The 14,406-nt window shown below is 38.9% G+C and overlaps 1 pseudogene across 1 annotated transcript in view; it reads left to right on the plus strand.

The window, feature by feature from the left end:
- The window catches only part of LOC309863121 (glyceraldehyde-3-phosphate dehydrogenase pseudogene), a 110,832-nt pseudogene extending 107,807 nt beyond the window's left edge, over positions 1 to 3,025 (plus strand). The window contains exon 3 of the transcript in view: positions 2,334 to 3,025. The product of the transcript in view is annotated as a glyceraldehyde-3-phosphate dehydrogenase pseudogene (transcript). The remainder of the gene's footprint in view (positions 1 to 2,333) is intronic.
- Positions 3,026 to 14,406: the final 11,381 nt, after the last annotated feature.

Here is a 14,406-nt window from a genome sequence, read left to right on the forward strand (position 1 = left end):
GCTATGAGATTTGTTGAAATGACAACAAAGGACTTAGAATATTATGTAAACTTAGTTGATAAAGCAGTGGCAAAGTTTGAAAGGATTGACTTCAATTATGAAAAAGGTTCTGCTGTGGGTAAAATGCTATCAAATACCTTCACATGCTACAGAGAAATCACTCATGAAAGGAAGAGTCCATCAATGTGGCAAACTTTATTGTCAGCTTATTTTAAGAAATTGCCACAGCTGCCCTAACCCTCAGCAAACACCACCCTGTTCAACCATCAGCCATCAACATCTAGCCAAGACCCTCCACCAGAAAAAAGATTCGGATTCACTGAAAGCTCAGGTGATGGTTAGCACTTTTTATCAATAAAGTATTTTAATTAAGGGATGTAGATTGTTTTTTTGACATGATGATATTGTACATTTAATAAACTATAGGACAGTGTAAATACATCTGAGGTGTGACTATAGACAGTCAACACTGTAGTTCAGTATAGCAAGAGAAAATTAGAGAAGTCAGTATAGATTTCTTAACTATGAAATGGATGGACTCTTATCTAATGATGCGTTGTTTAAAAGTTAAACATTGAGGGGCACCTGGGTGGCCTTCAGCTCAGGTCATGATCCCAGGGCCCTGGGATCGAGCCCCGCATCAGGGTGTCTGCTCAACAGGGAGCCTGCTTCCCCCTTTTTCTCTGCCTGCCTCTCTGCCTACTTGTGATCTCTCTCTCTGTCAAATAAATAAATAAAATCTTTTTAAAAATTTTTAAAAAGTTAAACATTGAGTATATTAGGTAGGTACTCTTTTTATGATATGAGGTATATAAAAATAGGTACCAAATTACAGTAGGGAGATAAAATGTGTAAACAAATATCCACAAGTCATATGATGTCATTAAAAGTATCAGTAGGGGGCACCTGGGTGGCTCAGTTGGTTAAGCATCTACCTTCAGCGCAAGTCATGACGTAGGGTCTTGGGATCGAACACTACATGGGGCTCCTTGCTCAGAAGGGAGCCTGCTTTTCTTTCTCCTTCTGCTTGCCACTCCTCCTGCTTGTGCTCTCTCTCTCTCTCTCTCTCTTAAATAAGTAAATAAAATCTTTTTTAAATGTATCAATAAATGATACAAACTAAGTATTAAGGAAGTCCAATGAGGAAGAATAATCATTCTCAGTTTATGAAAGAGACAAAAATTTTTGAACTGGATTTTTACTTCCTTGCATTCTCTTATTCGGTCACCATTCTACTGCATTCTGGCCCATTCCCCCACCAGACTAACATTCCAGCAAACATCTCATAATAGTACTAACTGCCAAATCAAACTGCTAATTCTTTGTTCAGTCTGCTATTACATTCTATAGCACTTGACTCTATTGATTAGCCCCTCCTCATAGACTTTCTTCTTTCAATGTAGGTGATACCAAATAACCTATTTTGCTCCAGCTTCTCTGATAATAATCTTTCTTTGTTCCCTTTCCTGCCTCCTCTTCTATGCTTACCCCTTAACTGTAGAAATTTTGGGGGAACTCATCCTCATAATCTCCTCCCCTCAGTTTTGAATCATCTGCTGGACTCAACACTTTCAGATCTACCCGTCTCTTCCTTATCTTCATCACTTTCAGACATCTTTGCTTCTTACGGTGTCCCCTCACCTTATAATTGTTACTTCTCTTCTTCCCACTTGAATTCTGTTAACTTTTGATCAAATGCCCATCTTCTCTGTGAAGTCAGATCTGTTTCTGCTAGTCATAGTTGTTTTCATCTCCACATTTACTTAAAAATTCACTTGTATTTTCTACTATAGCACTGTTCTTTCAGATTAGGTATAATGGCTGTCTTCACTAAAAATGGTTCTTACATAAAATAAATTGCATTATTGTCAAAGCCCAGAATATATTTTTTTAAAGATTTTATTTATTTATTTGACAGAGAGATCACAAGTAGGCAGAGAGGCAGGCAGAGAGAGAGAGAGAGAGAGGAAGCAGGCTCCCTGCTGAGCAGAGAGCCTGATGCAGGACTCGATCCCAGGACCCTGAGATCATGATCTGAGCCGAAGGCAGCGGCTTAACCCACTGAGCCACCCAGGTGCCCCAAACCCCAGGATATTTTTAAGGGATTCTGACATTGTATATAGAATATGCATTCATTATGCTTAATTCTAAACACATTCTCATATGAGATAAACATTCCTAAGCCTAACAGGAACACAGGAGACACTGAGTTTCTATGTTAATTTGACTGCTGGTCCTTGCCCCAAGTGGTTTCCATATATTTTAAAAAACATATATTGGCTCTCTGCTCCTTCCCATTTGACAGACAGCTGTATCTTCTGATACAATGCTAGCTGCATCCCAAGACATGACGTGAAGGTCAGAGTAAACATATTTGGCTGTATTGTTCTTCTGGTCACCAGGGTTATTTTCAACTCTGGCAAAATGGATACTGTCACCGTCAGTGACCCTTTTATTAATGTCAGCTACACGGTCTACCTGTTCTAGTATGATTCCACCTGTGGCAAATTCAACAGCACAGTCAAGGCTGAGAATAGGAAATTTGTCATCAATGGAAAGCCCATCTTTATCTTCCAGGAGTGAGATCCTGTCAACATCAAATGGGGTGATGCTGGTGCTGAATATGCTGTGGAGTCCACTGAGGTCTTTACCACCATAGAGAGGGCTAGGGCTCTCACTTGAAGGGTGGGGCCAAGAGGGACATCATCTCTGTTTCTTCTGCTGATGCTCCCATGTTTGTGATGAGCACAAACCACGAGAAGTATGACAACTCCCTGAAGATTATCAGCAATGTCCCTTGCACCACCAACTGCTTGGCCCCTCTGGCCAAGGTCACCCATGACAACTTTGGCATCCTGGAGAGACTCAGAATTACAGTCCATGCCATCACTGGCACCAGAAGATCCTGGATGGCCCCTCTGAGAAGCTGTGGTGTGATGGTCAAAGGCTGCCCATCCCTGCTTCTACTGGCCCTGTCAAGGCTACAGACAAAGTCATCTCTGAGCTGAATGGAAAGGAACAATAACATGGCCTTCCATGTCTCCACTCCCAAAGTGTCAGTTGTGGCTCTAATCTGCCACATGTGATGTGGGACAGTGAGGTTCTTATCTCACAGATTTGAAGAATGAATCTCACAAAGGTGAGTGAATAATGTGAAGTTTATTAAGTGAGGATACAGAAAAAGCTCTCAGGAGAGGGGTCCTGACAGCGTTGTCACTGAGGGCTTTCAGGTATGGTCTTTTCTAGAAAGATAACCAGGGAACTTAAATCCTTTTAACATATCTATTGATATCACCATATAGCAAGGACTAGTGATAACACCTTTCTTTAACTTACTTCCTTTTCAGGGTCCAGTAATTTTCTTGTTCACAAGTAGTTATTTAACAAGAACCCACTCCTTTGACATCTGGGACGGGATGGTTGGGCTTTTCCCTTATCTCTGGTTTCCTGTCATCTTCCACATTTTTTTAGTTTTCTGAGCTTGATCCCATGGCCCATGATCTATCTCTCCTGACGTAGCCCTGCCTGTTCTTTACTCACCTGAAGAAAGCTGTAAAATACAATGACATCAAGAAGGTGGTGAAGCAGGCATCAAAAGGCTCCTTCCAGGGAATGTTGGGCCATACTGAGGATCGGGTTATCTACAACTTTAACAGTAATACCCACTTTTCCACAATTGATGTTGGGGTTTGCATTGCTCTCAATGACTACTTTGTCAAGCTCATTACCCAGCATGACAATGAGTTTGGCTACAGCAACTGAGTGGTGGACCTTATAGCCCAGAAGGCCTCCAAGGAGTAAGAGCCCCTTGAACCATAAGATTCAGAGAGAGCAAGAAGAGAGAGGCCATTAGCTGCTGAGGAGTCCCTGCCCCAGCTCATCCCCCAATACACTGAGAATCTCTTAGCCTCTACACAGTTCCTATTTCAAGCCCTCTGAAGAAGAGAAGAAGATTGGCAAGACCTACCTTGTCTTGTACAATCAATAAAATATACTGTACCACCCCAAAATGAAAAAATAAATAAACATATATTTTTCAACCATAATTTAGATGGAGAAATGCTACATAAGAATTCTGAACTGATGTTGTCTTCTACTTGGATTGAAAGAAAACAATTAACATACAAATTTTAAAACACTTGTAATATTTCTCCTTTCAAAAACTACTAATGATCCAAGTGACTAAAATAACATTATATTAGTCCTTGTTAAAGGATATCTATGAAGAGGAGCCAATAAGACAGGAGTGCACAGCAAAAGCCCACAACCAGTGACACTGAAGAATACAACTTGCCTGTGCAGGATTCAAAAACTAAGGATTTTCCAAATCCAGTTATCTCTGGGCTTCCCATTTAAATGATAACTTTTTGAAGGGAGGTTTTTAATTTTCTTCATCCTTTGGTTTTGTCCAAACATTGTAGGTCCTCAAAATATTTATGTGAGTGACCTTTAGTTACCAATGGAGTTGGTGGTTCAGAATATCATGCAGGGAGGATGATATTTGCAATGCCACAGAAAGTAGACACAATTTATTATTAGAAAATGGATAGTAATCTAGATTACCTGCACTGTGTGTTCACTTAAAAACAGGAAAGATAGGATGCTGTGGGATCACAGAAATCCTTGAATGCAAGACTAAAAAGTTCAAACTTAAAGTGCAGTTGAAAAATACAGTTTTTTATTTGGGAGAGAGTGTTAGGAAATTAGTGATATAGTTTTTGAAATATATAGGTGAGGTTTTGGTGGAATCCAGAGTTGATGGCCAAGAAAGAATTCTTTTTTTTTTTTTTTAAGATCTTATTTATTATTTGTTGATTTTTTATTTTTTAATTCAAGAGAGAGAAAGAGAATAAGAGAGAGAGAGCATGACAGGGGAGAAGTCAGAGGGAGAAGCAGACTCCCCACTGGGCAGTATTCTGATGCAGGACTTGATCCCAGGATTCCAGAATCATGACTTGAACTGAAGAGGTGTTGCTTAACCAACTGAGCCACTCAGGTGTCCCAGATGGCCAAAAAAGAATTCTTGAGATGTCTTCAGTGCAAAATGGTGGTTTGATTAAAGCACAGGGACAGAACCCATGGGCAGAAAGAATGGTTGCTGCCTGCTGCTGCCAGGGATTGTGAGGGGCAACTAATTATATACTTTGGGGGTGGGGGAAGTAAAGATAAGGGAACTTTTAAAAGGATCTTCATGTGCTGAAGAAGACACGGGATACCAGAAGCCTTGCTATTTTGAAAACAAGGTTATTTTTCCCTCTAGCAAAGCATTAACATTAAGACAGTTGGGAGATTCTTGGAGGAACACAATATTCTGCCTGCATCAAGAATTTGTCAATGGGATGCAGGTTATATGGACATTTAATTTTATCTACATTTCCTTCTTGCCTTTGTTTACCATATCATACCTCCCTGAATTATTTTGACCCTTAAACCTTTCAGATTGCTGAGGGTGGAAGTCTCACCTTTTATAACTTCTTCCTGCTGAATAGAGATGTAGAGATATCCTTACCTATGAGTCAACATTGGTTATTTGGGGAATTTATATATAAGAGTTACCAAAGGCAGAGGCAGCCAATCCAAGGTAGACAACATATACAAACCTCCTTGAGTAGAACGGATCATCTCTCAACTGGAAGTTATGGCAGTGGAAGAGTCTTGGCACCAGGCAGGGAGACACCAGAAAAAGACAAGAAACGGTTATTATAATAAGAAAGAGAAGCCTGAATAAAAAGGCCTTTGGTAGTTAACTTAAATTTTCTCCAAGCTTTTATTGTTGTTTGAAGAGAAATTTGAGGTCTTCCACTGGTTTGCAGGAATAAGAAGGCATGTTGGTTTTCTCACTGGTTTCCTGTGAGGGCATTAAAGGTTTTATGCTAGATATATGAGCAAATGAAGAGTGCCCCTCTAATCTTACTGTTGTGGGAGTACATACTATGACCCGGTAGGGGCCCTTCCGTTTTGGAGTTAATTCCCCTGCTGTATTAGACTTCCAATCCTTTAAATAATCCCGATGCCCAGGTTTTTATGGGGTGGATTGTTAGTGATTGTCAGATTAGGTTTAGGGAAGATATGGTTTGCGTATTCCTTTAAAGATTTATGAATTAACCAGCCTCAAGTGAATAATTTAACAGAGCATTATAGTCTCCATCAGTTGGTAGGTCTCCAGTAAGAACAGAATTTCCAGATAGTATCTCAAAAGGGATAAAAACCAATAACAGTTGATTGTTTTTGGGCAATCCTCATTCAAAGAATGAGTAATACCAGTAAGAGTAATCCAACAATCCAGTTTTCTTAAGTCTCAGTGCTTAGAATCTAATATCTACAAAAATGTGTTATTGAAACATTTTCTCTCTATAATAACCCTCATTTTTAATCAGGACTAACTCATTTATAAAGCAAGTCCAATTTTAAAAAACTTGGCCTTACGATTTACATAATCTCAGCAAGAATAGTGATTTATTATAGATCTTTTAGAATTTGTTCTGCTGGAAATTTTATAAGGTTGAACTTTTAGTAGCCTCTCCAAACCAGAAGCCAAGCCAAGGGCTTACCATCAGACATGCTTACCATCAGACATGCTTGCAATACCTATAGATTTGGATGGATCCCTCTTGTTGAGATCCCCAAAGTATCCTGAGGTTCCTGCAACCTCAGGAAGTGATATTCTTTACTCACCTTGTCAGGCTGCTGGGAACTCTAAACAAGGTACCAGGTCAACATTTCCAAGGGGCTTTATTGTCTTCATGTTTCATAAAGTCAACCTTCATTCCTTAAGGCTGTATGGTCATATATGAGTCTATGCAAGTCTCTCAAATAGACATTCCAGTCAAAGTCTAGGTAAAATAACCAGTGTTTTCAATGGTGTCCTGTTACAAGGAAAACACATGCTAATTGAACTTATACAAGTGACTTGTCATGACACTATAATTGTCATGGAAGAAAGAATACTTACTGAGATCTTTTGAATTTCAGAGGGTTCAAGTAGATAGAAGAGTTGAATGCTTTAATCTGTTCATAGAGGAATACTTTATTATTTCTGTGTATCACTGATGTCTTAAGAGAATATTTCCTTAGTCAGGAAGAGCAAATATTAGAGAAAAAAAAATGTTTCAAACAAGAGTCATAAACTATAATTATCCTCAGGTTAGTTAGTTCTGGAAATTCTTACTAATTTCAGTTTTGATCTTAAAGGTACTAAATAACTGTATTTGTCCCAAAAGTCCTGTTAATGAATCCTCTTGAAGATGAAACCTGTTCTTCAAGAAAAAAAGAACAATAACTATAAATGAAAAACTCAAAAATTGACATAGTTAAAGATCTTTTGAGAGGTTACAACATAGTTGCAAGGAAACCTGGTTATTTCTGTGACACATAACACTTCAATAATCAGAATTTTAAGTAATGGTCTTATATCAGAACATATTAAAGTTTTAGGAACTGCATATCATTCTAGAATTGTTATAGCATTTACCCAAACAATACAACCTAGCCTTATTATTTAACAATTCTTCCAGAGTAGCTTAACATACCAAATAAAAAGGCCCAATGAATCAAAGAGACTTTATTTACAATTTAAATCTTGGGAAGTTTGTGAAAACCTTAGAACGTTTTTTTGTTGTTGTTTTGTTTTTTAAAATTTTTATTTATTTATTTGACAGACAGAGATCACAAGTAGGCAGAGAGGCAGGCAGGGGGAAGGAAGCAGGCTCCCCACGGAGCAGAGAGCCTGATGCGGGGCTCGATCCCAGGACTCTGAGATCATGACCCGAGCCGAAAGCAGAGGCCCAACCCACTGAGCCACTCAGGCACCCCCCTTAGAACATTTTTAAGTATGTTACAAAAATTATTTTTATTTAATCAAGGTGACAAGAGATTCAAAAGGCAAATATGTAGGGTTATATAGTTGTTAGCAAAATTTAGCTCCTTTATTTTATTTTTTTTAAGATTTTATTTATTTATTTGGCACAGAGAGAGATCACAAGTAGGCAGAGAGGCAGGCAGAGAGAGAGGGTGGAAACAGGCTCCCCACTGAGAGAGAGAGCTAGCCTGATCTAGCTGATCCCAGGACTCTGAGATCATGACCTGAGCCGAAGGTAGAGGCTTAACCCTCTAAGCCACCCAGGTGCCCCTAGCTCCTTTAATACTGAGAAATTTTAACCAAGTAATCAAAGACTTGATAAAGACAAAAAAAAATTTCTTTTTTCTGGATAGGCAAAAGAGAAAAAAATCTTGGTTTGCATTTTATCAAGAGCAGACCAATAATTCAAGAAAACAATGTCTTTTTAACCAAGAGAAAGCAGACTTTCAACCCTGTGACTGATACTTTTAAAATCCAATCATTTCAATCTTAGCCCATCCTGACCACAACTAAAATTGCTTCCAAAGGTTTCCCTACAACAAACCTACAAGTTTCCTTTGCATTCAGATTTTTGTCCCAAGCCATTTCTTTCCAAATGACCAATATCATTTAGGACAAAATTACTTCCTATTACCTTGAACAAAAATGCAATCCCATGCCTTTCATCTTTCTTCCATATTTCCTACCTTTCTACCTACAGAGTTGCTTCCCTCATTTGCATTAGTCTTAATTACACTAAGCAAAATTTTGCACTCTTAGAAACCTTAGTCTCCATTGAAAACTAAGTGGTAACTGATTGTGAACTATCACACCAGAATTCTTTAGATGGCAAACTTATGAATCTATTAAGCACAAAACAGGTATACCAAGATTCAAATATTCTTAGTTTCTTTGCAATAATAAGTCAAAAGCACAAATCTACATCTAGTAATCAATGCTTTAGCACTTTAGCCCATTTGGAAAGAACCTAGATGTCCAAAGAATTAAATCCCACTTATCTTCCAAGCAAAACTTTCAAGTTTCAGGTTACCAGTGACTTTGAAAGTTATCTTAGCAATTATCCATGAAAACTTTGAGACGGAAAATTAACCATCATTTAAGTCATCTTTTTGCTAACAAATTGCAACAGACATAATATAAACTTATTTGACCTTCAGTAAATCTTGGTAGAATAAAAGTTCCATATATAATGCTGATAACTCTAAAGACAGGTCGATATTAATTAAACCAACAAACTTAAATTAGTTTAAATACCAAAGTATGTTTCATGTGGATCCACTTTTAAAAGTCAGTTTGTTCCCCATTGTTATTTTTACCTGGGACACTGGTGGGGAAATCTGATGTTAAGTCCAGGGTGGGGTTTTCTTCACTCCTTAATAGCGAGGGTAGGAAGAGGAGCCACTGTTACTGGAGACACTGAAGATGGTACAAAAGCCAGTTAAGCAGGCTGCATCCAAGGTGGTGCAGAAACAGGAGGAAGGGGACAAGAAGGCAGAAGAGGTGAAATGCTACCAGAAGGCAGAGAAAGGGTTCCCAGTTCTAGAGCTCATCAGCTTCAACAGAGGAGCAGATGCCATGTTTTCCTGCCAACAAGGAGGAATAGGCAGTCCATGATAGGCCAGAGAAGACTGAGAATTTCCCCCAAACAAATGGAGTTTTGGCAGCTGCTTGGGAATATTTCTTAAAGTCCCCATCCTGAGGGATACTAACCAGGGACAGTTGGTTCCAATTATAACTATTAATCCAGGAAATGAATGAGGGAGAAGCCCTCACGTACCACTAGAGTAACCTGGGTCTAATGGGTGGACCAAATGAGAAAGAGAGAGAGAGACTTGGAGTCCCCTTTGCTAGGATTATCCTGTTTTCTCCAGTAACTTGGGTTTATTCAGAGAACACTTATGTAGATAATTACATTCCAATACAGGAGGGAGTTCACTGTTCTGGTTATAACCAAAACAAACTCTGCAAGAGGACCTTAGGTGTGGGTCCTGATTTAGAGCCCTGAAAGCCTCGGGTGGACTTAGGATACCTCCATCTATTTGCTGTTTCTTGCAGAAGACATCTGACTGAAATCATGCAGTACCTTTCTTAAATTTTGCAATCCTAATTGTTTCCAGTGGGTTAAGGAGGCATCCCAAGGGAAAGTCCTTAGGGACTGAAGAGAGAAGGTCCATTATCAAGAAAATCCTCCTGGACTCCCAGGTAGTGACCCATTCTCAGGATATGTTAGAGATTCCTGATGTCAAAGTGATGTGAGATGTCCCTTGAAAGAAATTGTTATGATCAGTCCCTGTCATAATGGCCCTTTAGGAATGGGGCCTGCCCTCTCCCACTTCCCCATCACATTTTATACTATGATGGATGCCATCATTTGGACCAAGTATGCCTTGCCATGAAGGCCACATATGCCTTGGATTGTCTGGAAGGCCATGCCATGAAGGTCACACTGTGTCTTGGCCTGCCCTGCTGAAGGCCCTGTTGAGAAGGCCACAATGAGTTTGGCTTGCCTTGCTCTCAAGGCCCCACCACGAAGGCCATACACACCTTGGCTTGACTCAAAAGCTACATCAAACCCACTGTTTTTAACTACACTAGAGAAGTTTGACAAGAGGAAAGTACCCAATGTTGTAACTTAAGTAGTTAGTAGAGGACATTGACAAGAAACAGTAGAGATAGAAATCCACCATGATGTAAGTGATGTTTCAGCATGTGTAGTCTTTACAGATGACCTTCCCTAGGAAATGGTCCCCAGTTGGGTTTTAATTCAACTGGATACTGGTTTCATCTGGTTCCCCGTGGAGTTCCCACAGCCAGAAGCAGCTAGACCAGGGATGTGGAAGGGATCACATTAGATCAGTCAGGAGGAAACCTCACACAGGAATTTCAAGATTGGCAGCCATCCTGGTGACTTAGGTGGCTGTCCCGTGCCAAGGACAGTCAACTTTGTATTAGGACAGGAATAAAGAGTTTCATCAACTTTCTGAGCCTTATTATTTATCCAGCCAGGTACCAGTTTCCAGTCAAAAGGCAGGCTTTCTTTTAGTCATAGAGTAGCCATGGGCAGAGGATTGCAGCCTGAGCAACTGGCTTGAAAGTGTCCCAATAAGACCATATGGGTCTTATTGGAAGACTCCTTGAAGAGCCCCTGGTATGAGTAAAGGGAGTATTTACCAAGTTTGCACCAGAGCTCAGAGTACAGATGAAGACTCGAAGGCCCCACATTGGGTGCCAAATGTTGTAGTTTTTGGAATGTAAAGGTGAGGTTTGGTGGGGTCCAGAGTGATGGCCAAGAAAGAATTCTTGAGACATCTCCAGTGCAAAATGGTGGTTTTATTAAAGCATGGGAACAGGAGCCATAGGCAGAAAGAGCTGCTGCTGCCTGCTGATGCCCAGGTATTATGAGGGGCAACTGATTATATACTTTGGGGTTGGGGGAAGTAAAGATAAAGAAAGTTTCAAAAGGATCTTCATATGCTAAAGAAGACAGAAGATACTAGAGGTTTTGCTATTTTCAAACCAAGGTTGTTTTTACCTCTACCAAGGCATTAATATTAAGACAGGAGCTTCCTGGAGAAACCTGATATTCTACGTGCCTCAAATATTTGTCAATGGATGGAGGCTATATGGACATTTAAATTTATCTACATATCCTTCATCCTTTGTTTCCCACATCATTAGAAGAGTAATTTAGAAAAATCAATCTGTATCCTGTGTCCAATTAGAATAATTCAGAAAAGAAGGTGATCAGAAAATCCTGTTTAGTTTTGGAGAGATAAGGACCTAATAATGGTGATAGACTTGAGAATTAAAATAAGAATAATTAATTTTGGAGATTTGAGTCAAGTGTCAAAAAGAGCTAAAAATAACTTGGTAAAGGTAAAAAAATTCAAAATGAATAATGGTGGTGAAACCAAAACAGCAATTGCAAGGCATGTGTTCAAGGGACAGCCTACAAACATGTAAATAAGGATACATTTAATAAATTGGAGCCACATGTTAGCAAAGAACTTCTACCTTGCCTAATATTCAATTAATGCCTTTGAATACATTGGCTAATTTTTTCATTTATTTTTTATTACCATATAATGTATTATTAGCCCCAGGGGTACAGGTCTGTGAATCGCCAGGTTTACACACTTCACAGCACTCACCATAGCACATACCCTCCCCAGTGTTCATAACCCAACCATCCTCTCTGTAACCCCCTACAACCCTCAGTTTGTTTTGTGAGATAAAGAGTCTCTTATGGATTGTCTCTCTCCCGCTCCCATCTTGTTTCATTTTTTCCTTCCCTATCCTCCAAACCTCCCATGTTGCCTCTCAAATTCTTCATATAAAGGAGAGCATATGAAAATTGTCTTTCTCTGACTTATTTCACTCATCATAATACCCTCTAGTTTCATCCATGTTATTGCAAAAGGCAAGATTTCATTTCTTTTGATGGCTGCATACTATTCCATTGTGTATATATACCACCTCTTCTTTATCCATTCATCTGTTGATGGGCATCTAGGTTCTTTCCATAGTTTGGACATTGCCGCTATAAACATTCAGGTACACATACCCCTTCAGATCACTACATTTGTATCTTTAAGGTAAATACCAGTAGTGCGAATGCGGGGTTGTAGGGTGGCTCTGTTTTCAACTTTTTGAGGAACCTCCATACTGTTTTCTAGAGTGGTTGCACTAGCTTGCATTCCCACCAACAGTGTAGGAGGGTTCCCCTTTTTCTGAATCCTTGTCAGCATCTGTCATTTCCTGACTTGTTAATTTTAGCCATTCTGACTGGTGTGAAGTGGTATCCCATTTTGGTTTTGATTTGTATTTCTCTGGTGCCCAGTGATGTGGAGCACTTTTTCATGTGTCTCTTGGCCATCTGGATGTCTTCTTTGCAGAAATGTCTGTTCATGTTATCTGCCCATTTCTTGATTGGATTATTTGCTCTTTGAGTTTGCTAACCTCTTTATAGATTTTGGATACTAGACCTTTATCCGATATGTCGTTTACAAATATCTTCTCCCATTCTTTCGGTTATATTTTGGTTTTGTTGACTGTTTCCTTTGCTGTGCAAAAGCTTTTGATCTTGATGAAGTCCCAATAGTTCATTTTTGCTCTTGCTTCCCTTGCCTTTGGTGATGTTCCTAGGAGAAAGTTGCTGTGGCTGAGGTCGAAGAGATTGCTGCCTATGTTCTTCTCAAGGATTTTGATAGATTCCTTTCTCACATTGAGGTCCTTTATCCATTTTGAGTCTATTTTCATATGTGGTGTGAGGAAATGGTCCAATTTCATTTTTGTGCGTGTGGCTGTCCAGTTTTCCCAACACCATTTGTTGAAGAGGCTGTCTTTTCTCCATTGGATATTCTTTCCTGCTTTGTCAAAGATTAGTTGACCATAGAGTTGAGAGTCTATTTCTGGGATCCATTTCTGGGATCTCTATTCTGATCTATGTGTCTGTTTTTGTGGCAGTACCATACTGTCTTGATGATGACAGCATTGTAATAGAGCTTGAAATCTGGAATTGTGATGCCACCAAATTTGACTTTCTTTTTCAACATTCCTCTGGCTATTCGAGGTCTTTTCTGGTTCCATATAAATTTTAGGATTATTTGTTCCATTTCTTTGAAAAAAAATGATGGTATTTCAATAGGGATTGCATTAAACATGTAGATTGCTTTAGGTAGCACAGACATTTTCACAATATTTGTTCTTCCAATCCAGGAGCATGGAACATTTTTCCATTTCTTTGTGTATTCTTCAATTTCTTTCATGAGTACTTTATAGTTTTCTGAGTACAGATTATTTTTGGCTAAATCTTTTATTGAAATATAGCTTACATACAAAAAAGTGTGCAAATATTAAGTGTACACATTCATGATTATTCACAAGAAGACATTCATTAATAGATTAATAGATGATGAAGTGAAAAAGTAGAATATAAGTGACATCACGTCTCGCCGCATCCCTTCCAAGCCAGTACTCCCTAAAATGTAACCGCAAATCCAACATCCAACCAGTATGTTACTTTTAAATGTTTTTGAACTCTTACAAATGGAATTACATGGTACGTATTATTTTGTGTCTGCTTCTTTCATTCAAGATTATATTTGTGTGATTCATCTGTGTGACTGCATGTAGCAGTGTATGATTCCTTCTTATTTAGGTATAATATTCTAATGTATGAATGTGCAACTCTACTCATAGACATTTAATAGGAGGAAAGCAGTTTCCTTTCAATGGTCAGTGCTATACATTCTTATATGTGTCTTGGCCAACGTGAGTGGAATTGCTGGATCACAGGGTATGCAGAGATCAACTTTATAGATGGTATCAGTTTTCTAAGGTAGTTGAGAAAATTTATACTTTTCTAGAAGTAGACAGGTGTTCCTTTTATTCCATATCCCCATCAAAATTTGGTATTGTCTATAGTTTTCATTTTAGCAATTTGAGTGCATACAAGTAGTGGTATTGCATACAAGTAGTGGTATCACATAGTGGTTTTACTGACTGGATATTCACTTTGATGATGCCTTCTTCTCTCTTTTATGGTT

Source organism: Mustela nivalis (genome assembly GCF_964662115.1).
Source record: "Mustela nivalis genome assembly, chromosome: 4".
Classification (NCBI taxonomy): domain Eukaryota; kingdom Metazoa; phylum Chordata; class Mammalia; order Carnivora; family Mustelidae; genus Mustela; species Mustela nivalis.